We start from the raw sequence: 22,607 nt of genomic DNA, 5'->3' as shown, positions 1-22,607 counted from the left end.
ATCATACCACAAAATTCAACCATGCTTCCTCATTAGACATCTTGCTTTCGCCTCAGAACTCTTCTGAAACCACCACTTTATCTCGTAATTCACACTAGATGGATAAACATACCTCGGAAGAAACGCCACAGCTGCAACTCCCTTTAAAGACGCCAGGCTGCACCCCATGAGCTGTAGCACGTGGGCCACAGATGATTGGACCAAGAGAGAGCACCTGACCTGGGGACTGCGTCTCTATTGGCCGGCCAGCTGTCCTATGAGCTAGCTTAGTCCAAGAGCTTGTGATATCTGAACCAATCAAAATCGTCTGCTTAGGGAGTTTGGATGCGACGCAGAGCGGGAGCTGGTTGGTTGTCCGTGAGAGAAGTAGATGACGCAGAGAGAAAAGCAAGGACGGAGAGAAATCCGTCAGTGGCGGCAGAGCAGAGTCGGATCAGTGCGCTCCTGCTGGTGAGAGGCTGCAGGTCCAGGGAGGTGCACCCTGTGTGCTCAGGACCCACCTCGCAGGCCCGCAGGCCACAATGGTTTCCTGGTAAATCTTGTTAAAGGGGACTGTATGCATTCCTGAAACATTTCCGCACCCTGAACCCCATCCGTGTGTTTTCGTCCGGTTTAGGTGTGCTGCTCATGGGTTCTGCGGTACCCTACCTAGAGTCAGGATCTGTGCAACTGAGGCCCTGGGGAAAGTGTGATTTCCAGATCTGAGGCTGGGAGGAAACATGACTCAGAGGCTTTGCCCTCCAACCATTCCCGCCTCAGACCCTCAGCGAAGACAGTTATCCCCCCACGCCCCCTCCCCTGGGTGCCCCGTCAAGAGAAATCCCGGCACCCTCTGTCTTTGGGTGATGAGGACCATTCTCAAGCACCCACTGTTTTGTTGGGTCCCATGAGCCCACTCCACCCAATGTGTTTCGCTCTGACTGGGCCATACAGTTGGAGGGGATTGAAACTGGAGATGAATGTGTGGAAGTTTGTGGCTTTCATCTCTTAAACAAATAGCAAATTCCTTCGGCTGCCGCTGCTGGAATTAAACAATGATGTGTCGGGGGAGACTCTAAAGCGTTACCTTAGCAACTCCCAGGCTGTTTTCAGGCAAGATCTAGTTAAGGAGGAAAGCGAACAAAAATAATAAAGGGACGAGTCTGGATGGGGTCCAGGAATGGGGGTCTTTTGGCTGAATGTGTGTGTTTTGTGCTCTGACAGGTTTGCAGTCCTCCTTTCAACTAAGTTTTCCTCTCTGCTCCCCCAGTGCTTGTCACCGTTGGTGAGGCCGTCCACTGGAATACTAATGGGAAGGCTAAGAAAAGTCGGCGTGCCTTGTGAGGGATGGGTTAGAAAGGGAAAGACGTCACAGCTGGGACCACCTAAGCGGGAAGTAACGTGCTTGAAGCCTACCAGCCTGGCTCTCAAAATCATGAAGGTCATGGGAGGAAGAAGGTAAGTCTCTTCAGAAGTGACCAGTGCTGGAGCTTGGGCAGGACAGAGGCCTGTAAGGTGGCAATTCATCAGACCCTTGCTGCTCACAGTGTGGTCCATGGGCCAGCAGCAGAGGCATCACTTGGGCGCTTGCCAGAAATGCAGAATGTCAGGCTGCCACAGGCCTATTGACAAGGGTCTGAATCTTGACAAGACCCCAGGTGATTCATGTATGCACTGTTGTTTGAGAAGCGCCAAGTGGGACCTCAGTCTTTGACTCTCCCAGGTTCTTGCAAATCTGTCACTGCCTTTTTTTGTTTGTTTGGTTTGGGGGGGGGATTAATGGTAATTAGGTTTATTTATTTTTAATGGAGGTACTGGGAATTGACCCCAGGACCTCGTGCATGCTAAGCACACACTACCCCTGAGCTCCCCCATCACCACCTTTGTCATGTCAAAACAGACTACCACCCACACGAGAACAGGTATATCTTGCTGATCATGCATTTTAGTGTTTGCTTTTTAACACTAATTCTTTGTGATGGTGATGACATTAGACACTGTTAGGGGTTGAATTGTTCCCCCCTCACCCCCAACTCCAGCAAAAGTCCTAACTTGTGAATAGGACCTTATTTGGAAATAGGGTCTTTGCAGATGTGATAAAGTTAAAACAAGATCATTAGGGTAGCCCTAATCCAATAATTAGGGTCCTTATAAGAAGAGGGAACTTTGGGCGCAGACACCAGGAGAGAATGCCATGTGATGAATGAAGCAGAGATTGGACTTCCGCTGCCACAGGGCAAGGAATGCCAAGGGTTGCCGACAGCCGTCAGAAACTGGGAGACAAACCTGGAGCAGATTCTCCCTCTGAGCCCCTAAGGAGGAAGCAACCTACTAGCACCTTGATTGGACTTCTAGCCTTCAGAACTGTGAGATGATAAATTTCTATTTTTTAGCCCATTCAGTTTGTGATACCAGCCCTAGGAAACTCATAGAGAAACTTTCCTCCCAAAGTACTTTCACAGACAGGATCTTGTGAAAGCAGAGGCTGGATAGGCATTTAATTCAGTTTTACAAATAGGAAAGTCCCTTCGTTACTTCAGGAGGTCACAGGAGTGAGGCAGTACTACAGGACTGCAGCTGGGCCTGGCCCGGTGCTCTGTCATGCCCAGTGGACCTGGGAAAAGGGCTCAGCCACAGGGGATGTGGGCCTGCTGACTAGCTCATGCATCCTTCCCTCGGCCTGGACAGCTGCCACTGCGCCGGAGGACACTGAGTAAAGGGAAGACTAGTGCCGCAGGGCTCACCATCTCCATCTCCACCATCTGCATCACGTGGGCTCAAAGATGCCATCAGCAGTGTGTGTCCTAGCCCCAAAGTGGATGTGGCCCAAGTACGCATCCTTCTTGTCCTGAAGTTTGTATCTGAGTTGTCAAATGTCACCTCCATGGTGACACTTTCCAGCCCCCCCAATTTTATTTTCCTCATGACACAACACCATCCATAATACTGCTGCTTCTTTATTTTATACTTCCTGTCTCCTTTACTAGAATGTATATTCCAGTGCCCAGACTAGAGCCTTGCCCATGACAGTTTCTCAATAAATAATGGGAAGAGAACCTGTTCAAAATATTTTGTCATGTGCCTGTACTGACCCTGAAAGAACAAGTTGGGTCCATACGCAGTCCACGGAAATGTGGCCGTGCTATTACTGAGGTGAGGGAGCAATTTGCACGGTGATACACATCGTATGCTTCTGGTTTTGAATGTGTATCACAAATACCTACTGCTGACTGTTGGCCGTGGCTACCTGTTGGAGTTGGGATTGGAGCGGAGTGTGGTGTGAGTCAGGAGCTGGGGATCAGGGCTGGCTAAAGGAAACGGGGCATAGGTCAGTTGCTTGTAGAGACAGAGAATTTGCTGAAGTCACGGGAGGAACATGGAAGAGGGAGACCAAGGACAAATCCTACCTCCATCACCAAGGGCCAAAGGTCCACCGGGCCACAGGTCAGGGACTCTTTCCTCTCTTTATCTATTTGTGCTGCCTTTGAATTGTGCAAGCCCAGAGAGGGTGGCAGCTGGTAGGAATCTACAGAGAAAGCAACCCTTCTGCTCCTGCATGACATAACAGAGGAGTCCCCAAGGACTGTTAGGCTCTTTGCTGAAAGCCAGTAACGGAAATGATGGCAAGTGGGTGGGGCAGCCCCCAGCTGCGGGGTGCAGGTGGGTCTGGTGGGTGGTTTAGGATAGGAAAGAGAATGACCAGGAGATACGCTGAGAAAGCCAGCCAGGAGCTGCCACCACCCCGCCTTATCTCTCCACCCCCTATGTCCACGAGGAGGGGCACACTCTGGGGGAATGCGCATCTCTCTGTTTCTCTGTCACACAAAGAAGGAGAAGCAGGGGTTCCTGCCCTCAAGGGGACTGCAGTTTGACAGGGGCTTTTTAAAGTCCAGGACAGGCTCCCCCACTCACTGCCAACTAAGTTGTAGAAAGAGAAATCACCCCGCTGCCACCTCCCCACCCCCCAAACTCCCCCCAGACGACAACTGTTTTAGCTGCTCCTCCCACAGATTTCCTACACTTGGCCAAACTGCTCTTCCTTATACAGGCCCAGGCTCTCCTGCCTCTGAGCCTTTGTTTAGCTTCTAGCTGTTTCCTCTGAGTACAGGGCACCTCCCTCCTCCTTCCCGCTGACCTCCCTGGTCCAGACAGAAGAAGCCGGGGGTTCCCCCTTCAGCCAGCCCTTAGGAAGCTCTGGGCCCCCGTACAGTGCCAGCCTGGACTCCTGACCCTAAGTCTGTTGCACTAGTCCCTAAACCACTTAGCCTTGTTGTCCCTATGCAGAAAACAGTTAGAGCAGAGCTCCTGCGAGGATTGAAGGCAGTGGCACGTGTAGAGAACAACCCTGGTGCCAGAGGCATTAAAGATGCTCAGTAAAAGGCAGGGTTGTTATATCAGAGTGTGCTCTGTTCCCAGCACCATACTGGGGGAAATAAAGACCAGTGAGCCGAGGTTGCACCCTCCCACCAGAGGCCAGCGATGTGCTCGGAGAAGTGAGACAGGCCTGCAGGGAGAAAACTGGGAGGGAAGTGCCAAGTCTTAATAACTAGGCAGCACGGAGGCCTCACATGCTCTCGGCTGCAGCACCCAGCCTTGCCCAGGAAGCATCCAGCAGCACCTGTCAGATGCACCTGTGACCGTTCTGCCCCAGGGCTCCTCTGTGACCAGGACAGGCACTCTGGACACTCAAAACAGGTTGCTGACGGGAGATGGGAGCTGCTAGATAAATGCTGTCCTGTTCTTCCCGGGACTGTTTCTGAGACCCATTCTGTGTGGTCCTCAGATGTCCCAGCAGGATGGAGCCCTGGCTGCCATAGCAGCGTACAGCCAGAAGACTCATCCTTAGGTTGGCCTGCCCTCCTTCTGCATTCAGTCTCTTCAGCCCCTGGCTCCTACTCTCTGGGATCACTTCCCAAAATGCGCCACCCGGATCTAGGTCTCAGGCTTTCCCAGAGGGAGCCGAGTTTAAGACAACTGTGCTGCAGTGTCCAGGGCATGGGCTGGGGCTTCGAGCTGGAGTAGGTGCCCCCCTCTCCCAGGGGTGGCACCTGCTCATCTACTCTCTGTGTACTAGTCAGGTTGTCCAGAGAGGCGGAACCAGTGGGATATGTAATGGATATATGAGAGAGATTTATGATGGGAATTGGCTCTTTCCATGATGGATGCTGAGAAGCCCCATGATCTGTCTGCAAAGGGCAGAACCAGGAAAGCCGGTGGGTAATTCAGCCTGAGGCTGAAGGCCTGAGAATAGGGTTGGGGTGGTGCAGATGGTCTAAGTCCTGGTTTTAGTCTGAAAGCCTGGGAACCAGGAGCACCCATAACCTATGTCCAAGGGCAGGAGGGGATGGACATCTCACCTCAAGCAGAGACAGCAAATCCTCCACCTTTTTATTCTGTCCAGGCTGTCATATGGATTGGGTGATCCTCACCCACATTGGTGATGGCATCTTTACTAACTCTGCGGATTCACATACTAACCTACCAATCTCTTCTAGAGACACCTTCATAGACACACCCAGAAATAAAGTTTTACCGGCTCTCTGGGCATCCCTCAGCCCAGTCACGTTGGTACATAAAACTAACTCCCACATGTGGGGTTGCTGTAAAGATCACTTGAGAGAGAAGTTGAGGACAGTCTCTGAAGCCAGGTGCTCAGACTCTTCAACTTGTTACCTGTGTGTCACTTAGAAGTTACTCAACCCCTCTGTGCCTCAGTTTCCTCAAATGTAACGTGGGGATGGTAATAACGGTACCTCCTGGTGTTGTTATGAAGATTGAGTGAGTTACTCGGAGTTAAGCAGTGTGCAGTACCCAGAATGGTCTCCAGCTAGTAAGACAGTGTCTGCAAAGCACTTTGTAGGGTTCTGTCACCTTGGAGAATACTAGATAAAGATGAGTATAAGTTTAGTACCAGAAAACCTGGGAAAATGTTTTTGTGACTTAGAAACCGGAAAGCACATCTAAAAACTTTGGAAGCGCACACCAAAATTTAAAAGATTGGCTTTACTGCCGTTGAAAGATACCAGGAACAAAATAAGGAGATGGAGGACAGAGTGGGAGACGTTCTAAAACCAGCCCAGATTTTATTCCAATTCTAAGTATACTCTGATACCTGGAATATACAAAGGACTTATAGAAATCAGCAAGGAGGGGGCTGCAATCCCAACAGAAAACAGGCAAGAGTGTGAACAAACTGTATAGGAAAAGAAACCCCCAGAGGTCAGGAGCACACAAAGCATACAGTGGTGGGTAAGAGAGACATGCAAGCTGGGAACCTGAGGTGCTGTCATTCTGGAGAGCAGCGTGGCTGTGCTGGGGCCAGGCCCCAGGCTCGGGCTGCTGGGAATCCAGCCCAAAGGAGTCCTCACCCAGGTCCGTGAGGGGCCATGCACTAAATGCTCACTGCAGCGTTACCTCCTGTGGGGCGAAAGAGGCCAGAGGGGCTGGATTGAGCCATCTCCTGACTCTGAGTCTAAATGATGCTCTGTCAGTATCTCCTCTCGCTACTGTAGTCTAGTTAAGAGGAAACGGCGAGGGTGGGGGTTGGGGGAAGGGATAAACTGGGAGTTTGAGATTTGCAGACACTGACTGGTATATATAAAGTAAACAAACAAGTTATACTGTATAGCACAAGGAAATATATTCAATATCTTATAGTAGATTATGGAGAAAAAGAATGTGAAAATGATTATATGTCTATTCGTGTATGACTGAAGATTTGTGCTGTACACCAGGAATTGACACAACATTGCAAACTGACTATACCTCAATAAAAAAAATAAAGAGAGGATTACAGAAGTGAGAAAAAAAAAAGGAAACAGGGGGAGGATAGCTCAGTGGTGGAGTGCATGCTTAAGATGCATGAGGTCCTGGGTTCGATCCCCTTCCATTAAAAGAATAAACCTAATTAACCTCCTCCCAAAATAAAATAAACAAATAAATAAATAAGAGGAAACAAAAACCTGTAGTGGGGAGGGACAGGAGAAGAGAAATCAGGACAAGAAAGAAGGAACAGAACAAATGTGGTCAGTGCCTGGATTTCCAAGTGGGTGCAAGGTAGTGGGAGGAGGCTGGGGTTTGAAGGCGGGATGCAGGGAGGATGGCAGGGCCCGCAGGAGAGTCGAGAACAGAGGTGCAGAGCCTGGCATGACCACAAGAATGTGAGGTCCTGTCAACATTGCCGTGGAGTAGAGCGTGGGGACTGTGCCATAAATACTGTAGAGCACACCTGAAAGTTGACAAGAGAGTAAATCCTAAAAGTTAACTTTGTATGGTGGCAGATGGTAATTAGATTCAGCATAACAATCATTTCACAAAATATACAAGTACCTCAGTCATTACCTTGAAGACCTCCAACCAGTACAATGTTATATGTCAATTATACGTCAATGAAAAATTTTTAAAAAAGACAGCTCCAGGAAAATGTGCCTGCAGCAGCACAGACCTGGTGGTGAGGCCCCTGCGGGATGGGGCAGAGGCTTCTCAGGGAGCCCAGAGAGGACTCCTAGGGTGAGGCGTGCAGAGCCTGGGCCCGGCTCCCCATCCTTGTCCTTGGGGTGCTTCAGTGCAGTGGTGGCAGCCCAGACCAACTGCGTGCCCCTGTGATGAGCTGTGAGGGCCACATGTGCACGATGGGGAGTCTGAGGTGCCCACTGATGGAAGGCAGTGGGCAGAGGGCGTGGGCGAGACCACTCTGTGTCTGGGGGCTGAGCCTTCAAGGACAAAGATGCTGTCTGAGTGGAGACAGAGAGGAGACTGCCTGAACCAGGACCCAGAGCCAGGAAGACCCACGCCTGTTCGAAGAGATGGGAGGTCCCTGGGACAGGAGGGAGGGAAGGGGGCTCAAAGGGCCAGAACTGAAACCTAAAGGCGTCCCGGGATGGGTTGAGACGTCTGGACCAGGCTCTGATGGAGCTGAGAGCCTCTGCCCCCTCAGGGTGATGACAGCTCCGCTGTGTTTTCAAGAGGATGGGGGATGGGGCGGGACCAGGAGCCTGTGTCCTCATCATTCTGTTCCACTCACACCATGAGCACGTGGACTACTCACACACCACACTCTCACATTTCTGTGTGCACACCACGTGCACACATGCAGCACCAACACACCACGCCCAAACCCACACTGTACACATCTACACCCCCTCCAGCTTACACGTACTACATCCACACACTCCACACACCACATGCAGTACACCCGTGCACCCCCTGCACTCACACTGGGTACACACACACCACATACGCATATATACTGCTCACACCCCCCAGATGCACATATACACACTGTACACACCCAGACCCACACATGTACTAGATCCACACACTCACCCCACACACATACATTACACCCACACATCACACACACAATCGCCAACCCCACACACACTGCACCCACATATATGCCACACCACACACATGCGCACACACGCTGCACAATATGGGGACTGTGTCCCCAGTAAATGCAGGCGGGCAACTGACTCAAACAACATGAGAAAGTAAAACATAAAAAGCCTGCAAACTACTCTGGGGCTGTTTCTGGGCATTCAGACCCAAATAAGGTCTGGAGCACCTGGGTTTAGGGTGACTTGAGGGAACTCCCTGTCTCCATTTCCCATCAGAACCAGAGGGCCTGATGTCTGCCACCCAGGGAGAGACACGACAGGGCAGTGAGATGCCCCCTCCCCAGCTGGTGTCACAGCCCCTGGTCTGGCTCCCGCCCCCTGTTCATCCTCTGAGGCACTTTGGCACCTTCCTGTCTCCGAGAACCCTGTCCCCAGAGGGCCCTCTCTTGCCTTTGCTCGGATAAGCCAGGTTATCTGTCCATCTGCTGGCCACTGACCTGTTTATCTTCTTAGGACTCTCTTCCTGAAATAACCTGGGGTTATCTTAGCTGCCAGAGCAGGCAGCCCTGCCTGACAACCCCTCCCAGGGCGGGTGGCTGCTCATCACTAGCAGCTTTAAACGCCTTTCATGTAGGCCCAAATTCCACACATTATTCGGCCAAACTGGAGACCTGACTGAGAAGGGCCGGCACCTCCACCCCCATTGGATCCCCCAGCTGCAGCCTGGGCTCACAGGAGTGCAGGCGGCCTCTCTCTCTCCCGTCCCGGGATGAGGTGGTCCTGTTGCTCCCCGGGTCTCTCGCCCCAGCAGCTGGACACATCTACATGCAAGCCTGGTCGTCTCCGCAGAATTGGCAGGCACAAAGCCAAGCTCTTCCTCTGCCTTATTCCAAACCTCCCACCTCTCTCCCGTTTCTATCCATTCAGCCGTGTCAAAACTTCCCTAGACTTGGATTAAAATCTCGGGCACAGTCCTGTCCCTTCCCATCCTGGTGGTGCCCCTCACCAGTACCACAGCCCAAGCCCTGGCCCCCGCCCTTCCAGGAGCAAGTCCTCTGACAGCTCCCCTGGTTCTGGATTCCAAGCCTTCTACACACAGCTGCCGGACTCGCAATCTTCCATTGGCATCTCACCCTGCTACTGCCCTGCTCAAGAACCATCCAAGGCTCTCTGTTAATGGCTGCTTCAAGTCTAAATGTATTTGTCTGGCTCGCAAGGTAGACTCCACTTACCTGACAGTACATTCCACTACTCCAGTTAGTATCATCTCTGCTCCAGGTCAGGCTGAGCCCCTCACAGCCCCTACACAAGCAGGCTCTTTTGGGCCTCCACGCCTCTGCTGGAGCTGACCTGCTGACCAGCAATGCCCTTCAGTATCTTTTTCCCCTTGGCAAGATCCCCGCCAAGTCCCAGTTTTGCTAAGTTTTCTTCAGTGCTTTCCAGTCATTCATTTGTTCAGCCAACGTTAACTGAGCACTTACTACGAACAAGGTTTTCACTGACCAGCCTCCTCTCTGCGCTCCAACAGCACAAGTAACATCTGCCTCACACCTTTACACAGAATCCATCCCTTAAGGTCTTGCAGTGTGTCACCATTACAGGTCCGTAGCCCTCAACCATGTCATAAACTCCTTGAAGGCAGCAGCCCAGTCTCCCGCCCCAGGGCCTGGGGCTCCTAGACTTGGGAACTTCACACTCTGCAGGTGGTGGTGGTTCTGTTCCTGTTTGTAGGGCTAACACAGGATTGTCAGCTTTTTGTTTCATCAAATAAAACCATTTTTCTAAACCATTTTTTAAATCCAAGTATAGCTATTTTACAATGCTATGTTAGTTTCAAGGGTACAGCGGAGTGATTCCGTTAAATATGTATTCTTCTTCAGAGTCTTTTCCATTATAGGTTATTATAAGATATTGAGCATAGTTACCTGTGCTGTACAGTAGGACCTTGTTGTTTATCAATTTTTATATAGTAATGTGTATCTGTTAATCTCAAATTCCTAATTTATCCCCCCCCAAAAAAAACCATTTTTTAATTTGATGTCATAAACAAAAGCACGCTCTAACACTAACAAAGTAGCTCAGAAAAGTAGGAAGAACATAATCCCAGAATAAAAGACAATCCTTGAAATTGAGTAAGTTTAGCAGTATGGAAAAATTCACCGTGTTTTTCTTCTTGTTCATTTCAGAGCATAATCTCAGAATAAAAGGGACAGGCCTTTCAAAGGAATCAATTTAGCAAGCTGGAAAACTCATGATGTTTTCCTTCAGTTTGCAGAAGACAGGTGACTGTCAGCGTCCATCCCAGTGTTTGGGAGCCTCTGTCTACGGCCTCTCACCAGGTGAGCACAGCTCAAGTGAGCTGAATGAGGAGTTGATGTCTTTGGTTGTTGCCTGGAGAAGCCATTGTGAGTCTCTTCTCATAAGATCCAGCCTGCAGCCAGGGACAAGGCTGGCCTGGCAGTGGTGACCCCAAGCCCAGACTCCTATCCCTTTAGCTCTGTCTCAGACACATGGCCTGATTTTTTTCTCCTCTGTAGGCAGGTGGCTATTCTTGACACGAATTGCATCCCATTCTTGAGCAGTGAAGTGCTGGAGCCTCAGGGTAGGCAGGTAGGTTGGGGGCCTCTGGGGATGTTGGGCAGGAGCAGAAAGCAAATAGGCCACAGAACAGACACCCCACCCAGTGTCCTCACGGCTCCCAGCTGGTCAGGAGCAGAGTGGGGTGAGACTTCAGAGCCTCCGTCCCCATCCCCCTGGGATTCTGCTCTCTCCCTGCCCTGTCTCAGCCCAACTTGAAGAGAGAAATGCAACTGAAACTTTCCATTTCTCAGCCCTGGAGAACCCCCACCCCCATCCCAGGCACTTCCATAAAAAGCCATTGCTGCCTGGAGGGGATGGGGGAGAGGATTTTTCCAAAGGATGCATGTGTGTATTGTTGGGAGCAGCAAGCATTTTGGTGAACTCCAGGTCACTGCGCAGCCTGACAAATGGCAGGAAGTTTGGGACTTGGGCCTGACATTTTTTGCACAAAGGCCCTCCAGCCCAGCCAGGTGAGCCGGGCCTGGGGACAGACACAGGGCCACCACCCGGCACTTCCTGCCCTTTGTTGGCCCAAGTGACAGCCTTCCCGGCGCTCAAAACAGCCTTTCTTTTGTGCCTGACTCCTGTTCTTTATTTATGGAGAGGAGCTTCTCGATATAGAAACGGGTGGGCCCCTAGTCGGCAGCAGGATATGGGAACACAGACTGGCAGGGTGCCCACCGCCGGGGGCAGGAGCGCCGAGTTCAAATAATGCGCCGTATACTCCCAATAATGAGCCTGTGTGCTGTGTGTATGAGGTGCTCTCAGGCTCCGCTGGCCCGCTTCAGGGCGTCAGGAGCCTGCCCGGCCACGAGCCCTCCTGCTGGTACCCCCTTTTGGTTCTCTGGCCTGTCTGCCTTTGCTTGATGTGCCTCAGGTCTGCCTGGCCTGCCTCTCCAAGTCAGTATGGGCTCCTAGAAGGAGGGGACGCCTCCTCTCCCCACAGGAAAACCTTTGTTGTCCATTTCCTCAGGGTTAGACTCTGCTTCCAGGAGCTGGCGTGTGTGTCTGTGAGCATGGTGCCCGTCGGACCCCTTTAGGCTCCCAGTCTTTTCTTCTTTGTTATCATTTATGACAGAATTCTTTCTAAAAGGAATCATGCACACCTGATGTCTCAGATAAAAGATGTTGAACAGATTTTGAGCTTTTCTTGGGAACTTGGGGTGTTGGTTAGGATCCCTGTGTGAGCAGTAGGAAAGACCCTGGGCCAGGCAGGACCAGGAGATCTGGGTGTCATTCCTCACCCTGCCTGGCTAGCTGTGCAACCTTGAGCAAGTTCCTTCACTTCTCTGGCTCTCAGAGGTTGGCCTGATGACACCAAGTGGTCATTTTAATTCTCATGTTCTGTGGTTCCGTTTGTTTTGTACCATGTGGTCATAGAGTGATGTCAATACAGACATTGTTTGGTGCAGCCACTATGGAAAACAGTGTGGAGATTCCTCAAAAGACTAGGAATAGACTTACCATATGACCCAGGAATCCCACTCCTGGGCTTGTATCCAGAAGGAAATCTACTTCAGGATGACACCTGCACCCCAATGTTCATAGCAGCACTATTTACAATAGCCAAGACATGGAAACAGCCTAAATGTCCATCAACAGGTGACTGGATAAAGAAGATGTGGTATATTTATACAATGGAATACTACTCAGCCGTAAAAACCGACAACATAATGCCATTTGCAGCAACATGGATGCTCCTGGAGAATGTCATTCTAAGTGAAGTAAGCCAGAAAGAGAAAGAAAAATACCAAAATGAGATCGCTCATATGTGGAATCTAAAAAACAAAAACAAAAATAAACAAACAAACAAACAAAAACAAAGCGTAAATACAGGACAGAAATAGACTCACAGACAGAGAATACAGACTTGTGGTTACCAGGGGGGTGGAGGGTGGAGAGGGATAGACTGGGATTTCAAAATTGTAGAATAGATAAACAAGATTACACTGTATAGCACAGGGAAATATACACAAAATGTTATGATAACTCACAGAGAAAAAAATGTGACAATGAGTGTGTATATGTCCATGAATGACTGAAAAATTGTGCTGAACACTGGAATTTGACACAACATTGTAGAATGATTATAAATCAATAAAAAATGTTCAAAAAAAATACAGACATTGTTGAGGTACATAATGCACTGTCCCACACAAGGAATCACAGCTGACTTTGAGTTCTCATAAATATTTTTGGTGGATTTCTTTCTTGTCTACCTTGTTTTGTTTTGTTGTTTCTAAAAAGATAGCCTAATGGCTAATTTTAGACCAACCCACCCATAGTACCAACTCTCTTTCAAGTTTGTGACTTCTTAATCTGCTGGAACTATGTGCAAATGAAGAGTTCACAGACCCAGAGTAAATATACAAATACACAGGTTTGTATGTGTACTGTATGGCATATTTCTGACAAACCAATGAATTTTTTTTTCCTTCCCTGACTCTATTCCAGACGGATGAATTTATCAGAAAGGTAAAATCTGGAACAGTGAGGTACTACTATGCCTATTCCATCTCTCCCTACGGTGCCTTCAGGAAACATAATAGAAAGTTACTAAATTATTGCTGAACCAGATAACCTCCCCTTCTACTCGAAATTCAACTAGAATAAACGTCTACCTCATCCAAGTTTATTTCTGAGCTCAGGTGTGGGGAGCAGTCTGTCCAGGCCTCTGTGTATGTTTGACAGAATCCTGCTCCTCCTCCTCCTGCTTCCTACAAGGCGCAGCGTTCCCTCTCTTCCTTGTGGCCGCCTCCTTCCTCTCACGTGGAGCTGGGTCCAGCACTCCCCCAGAAGGAGAGGGATGAGGCACTAATTAGATTCTCCCCCTCCTCAGAGTGAGACGTGGAAACTCTGGACATTTTTGGAGGCCATGCAACTCCTAGGGAGGCAGAGCTCTAAAAATAATAATAATTAACATTTGCATCAACTTCAACCTTTCCAGGGCAATCCCACAGACTATATTTCACTGAGTCAACCCTCTGATCCTGAGGTATCGCCTCCCATTGCCCGGGTAACCGAGACCAGCTATGGCTGAGTGGTTCTGCAGGCTTAATTAATCGGAAAGCTGGGGCTTTTCCCAGCGTATCCCACTTCTTAGCTGGAGGGGTGGCAGGGATGGTGAGAGTTGGCGTGGGGGGTCGCCTTCTTGCAGATACCTATCTTTGAGTAGAGAGGGAAAGTGAGGAGGAGGTGGGAGGGAGGGAGCACAAGGTCCGAAGTAAGGCATGAACTTCCTCGTTAGAATAAGGCAGTTTCTGGTGGGTTCGGCCTGTTTCTTCCTCCTCAGGGAACACTGGGAAGAACTCGATTTGGGATCAGAGGATCAGAAGACTTGGGCAGGACCTTGAACTCTCCCCATCCTGGGGAAAGTTAAATATTCCGAGCTCCCCAGCAGTTCTCTCCTCTGCAAAAGGAGAATGATCATAGTGACACCAACCATAGCAATAATGCAACAACAGCAAGAACACGTGCTCCCATCCCTCCTCATTGGGTGAATGTGAGAGCAGGCAAGCCAAGCTCATGGAGATGCTCTTAGGATGGAAACCATAATACCCTGGCGGGTTGTCGTTGCTTTCATTCATTCCACAGATGTTTACTGAACATCCGCCGTGCTCTGGGCACTGAGGTAGGCCCTGAGGGTTCAGCAGTGACAATAACATGGCACCCATGACGTGTAGTGTATTGTGGTGGGTCAGCTACTATACCCCCACTGCCCTCTGCTTCAGTCCCTTTTGGCGGTGGAGCAGTGCGGACCACCTCTTCAGGCATCAGGGTCCTTATCCATGTGACCATTGTTGTAGGAATTGAGCAACCTCAGTCATATGAAGCATCTACAGCTGACACCACGCCTGTCACAGAAGGAATGAACGCTCCATAATCATTCCCTCCAAAAGTGCCCTTTAATGACCCACCTCTCTCTGAACAAGGAGATAGGATTTCTGTGCCCTGAGCTTAGTCACTGGCTGAAAGACTTCTGTTCAGCCGCTTCCCCCCTTCCCCAGCCCATCAATGCAATGCAGATGAAGGCAGAGCTCCGAACTCTTATGCATTCATTCAGCCTTGGGTGGGTGTGTGTGTACGCGCGCGCACGCTTTGTGCCTTAGCTCTCCAAATAGAACACAGTTCCTGGCAGGTAAGGACTGACTCAGCCAATCCCTTCTCTCCTGGCTCCAAATGGGACAGGCAGGCCGTCCATCTTACCAAGCTGGTGAGAAATCCCTTACAGCTCTAGTTCTATTGATTTTCTTTCTGGCTCGCCACTGAAGTGTGAAGTGTTCTGACAGCACGGCGAGGAAGTGTCAGGAAGTGCCTATGACATTTAAGGTGAAGACAGGATAATTTAATAATCTCAGGAACATTCACTGTGTTGTTTTTGCAGACAAAACCAGTCTGGGGAAAAAAAAAAAGGGCCACAAAGACTATTTTAATAACTGCCAGTATTTTCCCGGCTCCCTGCTCCCCAGGCCCTGCCCTCCTGCAGTCCCAGCCTATAACTAGGGTGCGTGCCATGTAAGCATACAGCTCTCCAGTCTGGCCAGCAACATCCTGCCCACCAGCCATGGTACCGGCCCCAGTGGCACCCTTGTGCTAATTAGGAAAGGGGCCCTGGGGTTCTGGGCAAGCGTCGCCCATACCAGCTGAACCTCCCCCCAACTCACAGTATCCCTCCAGGTTCCTGCCATCATGGCTGCTACTCTGAGCTGTTGAAGCTGACACCTTCAGTGCTGCTCCCTGCCCTTGATGGCTTCTGGCCATCGCCGCCTGGACCACTGATGCTTCCTGCTCTCCTGGGGCCTAGCAGAGATGTTACTCAGGTGTTTCTTTTCGGTTTTATTTTCTCTGTAATTCAGCCTCCTCTGCATGGGAGCTGGGCCACAGCACAGCCTTGGAAACAGATAATTGCTGGCCTCAGAACTGCATCTTCTCTTTGGCCTTGGCCCGTTGTTCTAGAACCTGAGTGACGGACATGATTCTCTCCTTCCTTAGGACGAGCTTCCTGCCAGGAGGTTCCTGGACTCTCATGCAGATAGAGGACTCAGAGTCTCGAGGGCTTTAGTTTAGTTGCCTTCCAGGCCTGCAGGCCCACCTATAGAGCCTCTATTGAATCCTTTCAGTGATAGATAGGCCCTCCTGGGGCATCCATTGCTTTCATTGCTAGAAAGTTCTTTCCGTGTTCATCTGACAAATCTTTATAGAAGCTATTCCTAAGTCCCAGACCCGGCCCTCGGTTCTGGGGACAAGCCAGACAGGGTCCCTGCTCATAGGGAGCTTAGGTTTAAGTTGGGGGAGGTGGGGTAGATAACACTTTGTATACAAGTGATGAAGAGATGGCTGAAGAGAACAGCTTGACAGTGAGGAAGCTTCAAGAGGCAGAGGGTGGTGCTTCTGGGGCTTCTCTGAGGAGGTGATTTTTGGGGTGGAGACCTGGGGACCAGAGGGGTCAGCCATGGTGATGGTGAGGGCAGGGGCTCTGAGGGCAGAGGAGTGAGCCTGGGAAGGAAGGCCAGTGGGGCTGAAGCGGGCACTGGGGATGGACCTTTGCGTCCACTCCATAAAGGAGGTAGGAGAGGAGGAAGGAAAGAAATGGGGACCTCCACCAGCAACACAAACCTTCTGTCATCGCCCCAACTCCCTTATATGCAGCCACTTCTCACCTGCTCCTTCTGCCCAGCCTGCCCTCCACCCCCTCTTCTGGCCCTGGCAAACTCCTCCTTAACCACTGAGATCCAGCTCAAAATTTCTCTCCTCCGAGAAGCTTGCCCAGACTCCCGCCAGTGGGCAGAGGCGCTGCTCCTTTCTGTCCTCTGCAAGGTTCAGCCCCTCTGCCGGCACTTCTCCCCCTCCTCAAGGTGGCAACTAAGGGGGTGGGCGTGGGAGGCCGACTCAGCCTGGCTCCGCCTCGCCAGCTGTGTTATATGATGTGGGGAATTCATCTCCCGGGGCTGCTCCAACAAAGGACCACAAACTGGGTGACTTAAAATCACAGAAATTTGTTGTCTCTTAGTTCTAGAGACTGGAAGTCGGAAATCAGGGTCTTGGAAATGTTGATTCTTTCTGGGAACTCTAGGGAAAACCTGTCCATGCCTCTCAGCTAGCTTCTGGTGACGGCTGGTGGCCTTGGCTTTCGTTGGCTGGTTGAAACCTGCCTACAATCTCTGCATCTTCACATGCCATCTTCTCCCTGTGTGTCTGTCTTCATGTGATGCTCTCCTCTCTCTCTCTTCTTAAAAGGACACCAGCCAGATGGGATTAAGGGCCCATCCTAATCCAGCTGTGAACTCAACTCACCTAATTACATCCGCAATGACCCTATTTCCCAGTAAGACTGCATTCTCAGATACCAAGGGTGAGGACTTCCACAAATCTTTTGGAGGAACACAATTCAACCCTGGGTAACTTTAAACTGTTTCCTCTTCTCTAAAACATGTTTTTAAAAAAATCTTCCTCATAACATGAAGGTTAAATGAGCTAATGGGTGTCTAGGGTGTCCCATGGTACTTAATAAACATTCAAAAAGGTAGATGCTAATGTTAGTGATATGGCCGGTCCATTATGAGTTCTAGGTAGAGACCACATCTTATTCCTTTTTCTTTTTAGTTTTCAGTGTCTAGTACAAAGTTTGTGCTCATTTTTGCTGTCTGAATGAGCTGCTTCTATCTTAAAGGCAATATTAAAGTCAGAGGAGTGATTTTGAACATCCCTGTCCCCATCAAAGAAAATGCATTGGGAGAAGAATTAGGAGGTGGTTCAAACTCTCTCGAACAAGTTTTTAATGCGCTCTGGATGCTTAAAAGGTATCTCAGAGTGTATTAAATCATGAAATCCAAAAATGCCTCCAAATTATTATCTCAAAGTATCTTCAAATTATTCTCAAAAAGCCTCTTTTAAGTTCTATGAGGGGCAAGGAGAAATATTGTTAATTAATCTTTTACTTAATGCTTATCATAAGCAATATATCAGTCCTAGGGAAAATTTACGAGGCGGCAATGCTGTATTTTTAATGTGCTGCCTGTACATTTTATGGTTCATCGGAGCCCTTTGTGTCATCAATATGATTGGTACATTTATGTACATTTGTAAAACACTTTGGAGCATACTTTTATTATTTTAAGTGATTATAAAGGTTTATAGTTCTTTGCTCTTATGACATCTCCAGTCATATCTGTGGTTTTTGGTGCCAAGTCCTTGCTTCAGAATGTAACCTCCAACTGCAGCATGATTTTTATGGAGAAAATATGATCTGCTTTACAATGACTCACTTCAGGGGTTAGTTTCCAGGGGCAAAAAGTAGAGAAAAGTGATTAATTCTCTTTTAAAACATAATTCCATCCCATCTCCTCTCACTTCCCTATTCCTCACTCTCTGCCCCATGCTGTCTCTGGGTGCAGGCCGAATTAACTGAAGTAGGATGCATCTCAACCCATCCTAAAAGTGGGAGCTCTTTGTAAGTAGGGTTCCAGTCTTCTGTTACGTTCGTCTTGAGGTCCAGTTTCTATCAAAGTTTGTGCATGTAGTGGGCTTAGTAAATGTTGGATTTTAATTGATGGCCTGTTATATTATTGAATATCCCAGGCAAAGTCAATCTTTAAAAAAAGGATATGTAATATTTGCTAAGCATACTACATATTTTGTCTATAATATATATAGCTAAAATATTTGTATAACATGTACATAATGTATGTATGCATATAAATGCAATATATGTTATAGCTAAAACATGTTACTTTTTCCTTGCATATACATAAACTGTCTCTGGAAGAATGCAAAAGAAATGAGTGGCATTGCTTGTTGGCGGGTGGGGTATGAGTGGCTGGGGGAGCCGGTGAGGGGAGTAGTCACTATATTCCATTTACACTTTTTTTCTTTTTTTTTTAGACTTTTTTTCTTAATTTCTGTTTTTAAAAAAAATTTTTTTTGGGGGGAGGAGATAATTAGGTTTATGTGGTTTTGTTTATTTATTTATTTTGATGGAGGGGCTGGGGATTGAACCCAGGACCTCATATATGCAAAGCATGCTCTCTACCACTGAGCCATACCTTCCTCCCAGTTTAGACTTTTTGAATATGTGAATTGTTCATTCGTGTCTGTAAACCATATCTAGATATGCATTTTTTGCCATTGTTGATGCTTCTCTTCATAAAGCCATAGGCTGTGTTTTTCAAGGGTTCAAATACAACTTCCCAGTTATATCATACACTCTACAAGTCTAGGATTATCACTCTCATTCCTTCTTTATCCTCCAGGATCCCAACTAAATGTGATGCTTGCCTAGGTCCCCAGAGTTGCTTGAGACATAAGCCGCCACCTTAGTGTTCATCATTTTTTCAATCAGCAAACATTGGTGGAGCTTCTTCTAGAATCTGGGGAGCCGACAATGGATATAAGGTGACATCTCCCTCCAAAGCAAGGGCAGAGGTGGGGGCAGGGGTGGGACAGACTCAGGTGCCACCATTTATCATAGTATGGCAAGAACCTAAAGGGGACATGAATACAGTGCCACAGGGGAGAAAAACTCAGAACACACGCTTCACAGATGGGGCACTTTTGAGCTAATTCTTGACAAATGGATGACGCTCAGGTAGAAACAGCTTTCAGTGGAAGGGTGCGTTTCTTCCGGCTAGCTGGGAGGAATGGTTAAGAGCATGTGCATTTGACTGCTCTGGTTTTGAAGCCCAGCTCTGCCACTTACTAGCTATCTGCCTCTGGGCAAGTTATTAAAGTTGTTTTCTTAAATGTAAAATAGGGAGAAAATAGTTCCTTCCATACAAGTTTGTTATAAATATTAAATAAGAGAATGCTTGCAAAGGACTTCAAAGCCTGGCACAAGGTAAGTGCTCAGCAAACCTTAGCTATAGTTATTAAACTTACCTGGTACAGGAAGAAAAACATATCTTTTTTTCTCACTTTTTAAAAATTGAAGTATAGTTGATTTACAATATTGTGTTAGTTTCAGGTGTACAGCATATTGATTCAGTTATATATATATATTTTTTCAGTTCTTTTCCATGATAGGTTATTAACGAGATACTGAATATAGTTCCCTGTGCTACAAGTAAATTCTTGTTGTTGATCTGTTTTATATATAGTACTGGATATCTGTTAATCTCAAACTTCTAATTTATCCCTTCTCCCAACTTTCCCCTTTGGTAATCATAAATTTGTTTTCTATGTCTGTGAGTCTGTTTGTAAATAAATTCATTTGTATTATTTTTAGATTCCACACATAAGTGATGTCATATGATATTTGTTTTTGTCCATCTTACTTCACTTAGTATGATATTCTCTAGGTCTATCCAAATTGCTGCAAATGGCAATATTTCATTCTTTTTTGTGGCTGAGTAATATTCCATTGTGTGTGTGTATACACATGTATATGTGTGTGTGTATATATATAAACACACATATATATATAAACACACACATATATATATATACACACATACACAGACAAACACATAACTTCTTTATCCAGTCATCTGTTAATGGACACTTAGGTTGCTTCCAAGTCTTACCCACTGTAAATAGTGCTGCTATGAACATTAGGGTGCATGTATCTCTTTGATTTAGAGGTTTTTCATCTTTTCCAGATATATGCCCTGGAGTAGTATTGTTGGATCATAGGGTAACTCTATTTTTTGTTTTTTAAGGACGCTTCATACTGTTTTCTATAGTGGCTGCACCAATTTATATTCCAACAGTGTAGGAGGGTTCCCTTTTCTTCACACCCTCTCCAGCATTTATTATTTGTAGACTTTTTGATGATGGCCATTCTGACTGGTGTGAGGTGATAGCTTATTGTAGTTTTGATTTGCATTAAGAAGAACACATCTTCAAGGACTGAGTCCCAGGTTAGAAATCTGGGGAGTCTCAGGCTCACTGACTCTCTGTGGCCCGATGAGTCCCCTTGTGTTCAGTGCCCTACAGTTCCAAGTAAAACCTTGCTGCCACAGGTGGATTTTTGGTTTCAAAAGTGGAGGGGATGAGTTAGTGGAGGAAATGAGGAGAGTGGTCTTGGGGAATGGTCCTCAGTGTCGAAGCGTAGGGTTTGGGGGCGTGGGGCATCCAGCAGGTGGGGGAAGCCTAAGAGCCTAGGCCTGAGTATGTGGTTGGAATAGTCAGAACACGGTCCTCAACAGCCGCAGAGACAGTGCAGTCTTTTGACCTGCAGGAGGTGACTGCTATTACAAAGGCCACTTTAGTCGTCAGAAGGTGAAAGGGGTGCTTTTTGTGGGAAGTGGGCCCCAGGGAAACGTTCTGACTAATCCTGGGCCCAGGCTTTCTTCTGAAGAGTCTGAACTATTTTACCAAGTAAGCTCCCAGTCCGGATAGAAGAACTCGGATACAAGAACGCCTCGGACACAGTGACTGTTAGACCCGTCCTGAGAGGTGAAGCAAGCTGTGAAATTCACTCTCCTGGGGCTCCCTGTGAAAGCAGGGAAGAACACTGCCTCATTCAGAATGAACTAGGTGCAGTCCTACCTTAGGACAGAGGGGCAGACCTCCGGGTCTTGACCCTCATACCCTCCTACATGCGTCACCCTCTCTGGGTCTAGGGGGCAGATCCAGGGCTCCGCTAAAAACAGCACAGAGAATGCGTCTACAGACTGTCCCCCAGTGGTTTGAGGATTTACAACAACCTGGAGGTGCTCCATGGTAGAACATGGTGTGTTCGTCCCTGGAGTTAAAATGATTTGCCACATCAACCTGTGTGCAAAGTCCAGGAGAGACTGAGCACATGATGAATAGTAAGAATAATGGTAATTAGTAATAGCTGCAAAGAATGTATTTCTCAAAGGTTTTCAACAATGTTTGCCTCTGGAGTTTTGAAGCATCTCTGAATAGGAGTTAGGGCAGATATCCCCCCCCCCAGCCCCGCCTCATTTTGCTGATAAGGAAACACTTCCTGATCAGGGAGTTTCCCCATATCATGAGTTAGATGATGGTAAAACAAAGAATAGAAATACAACTTTTTGTTTTTAAATTATCCTTGGAGTTTGATTCATTTATCCAACCAGTATTTCTCGAGCACCTCCTATGGCCAGGCACGGTACTAGGCCCTGGGAATGGACGAGTGAACACAGAGAGAGGTCCGTGGCCTCCTGGACCTTTGAGTGCCATCAGGAGGCCAGAACTACACAGAGAGAAATCAATCTAGAAATGCATGAACCATCCCTGCTGTGAAGGAAGAGGTATCAGGAAAGAACTTCTGAAGCGCTCGGATTCTCTGAACCTGGGATTTCATTCAAGCCTCTGAAGCTACTTAATTGTCAGGATTCTTCCCAGTGTGAGCTGTGGGCTCTGCAGTGTCTCCTGCTGCACAGAGGCAGATCCTACCACCCCAGCTGTGCACTCTGAGTGTGTAAGTGTTATCAAAATGCCCTGGTGATGGGGGAAGAACAATGCTTCAGAGGTTAATGAAGTCATGGGAACCTCCAGTGCTGCGTCCCAGCCCCGCCCTGTAGCTGTCGTTCGTCCATATCTGGCCAGCTTGTTTATCTTTGCAGGTCTGCAGCCCTGTCCCTGTGGGTCCTGGCAGGGCTCCTGTAGCTTTACTCACCTCTGGAGCAAGGAACAAGGACACCTGGACTTGATCTTTCCCCTAGATGGAAGGCCCCCAAATGGAGTGCATCCACCGAAAACAAAAGGAAACACGGGGTCAGGTAAACCTGGGTTTTGCAAATCAAGCTACCAAGAAGAGTGAAT

General features: G+C 48.2%; 1 long non-coding RNA gene across 2 annotated transcripts; it reads left to right on the top strand.

Annotated features, from left to right (window-relative positions):
• Positions 1-427: 427 nt before the first annotated feature.
• On the top strand, positions 428-22,565 carry LOC106730035. 2 transcript variants are annotated; one of them, XR_001366462.2, is made up of 4 exons: positions 428-532; positions 1,250-1,437; positions 10,505-10,657; positions 22,409-22,565. It is a non-coding gene; the product is annotated as an uncharacterized LOC106730035 (long non-coding RNA). The 2 variants fall into 2 exon arrangements; XR_004321670.1 differs by lacking the exon at positions 22,409-22,565 and adding an exon at positions 10,856-10,930.
• Positions 22,566-22,607: the final 42 nt, after the last annotated feature.

This window comes from Camelus ferus, chromosome 7 (assembly GCF_009834535.1).
Source record: "Camelus ferus isolate YT-003-E chromosome 7, BCGSAC_Cfer_1.0, whole genome shotgun sequence".
NCBI lineage: Eukaryota > Metazoa > Chordata > Mammalia > Artiodactyla > Camelidae > Camelus > Camelus ferus.
This window is presented reverse-complemented; position numbering and strand designations above follow the sequence as displayed.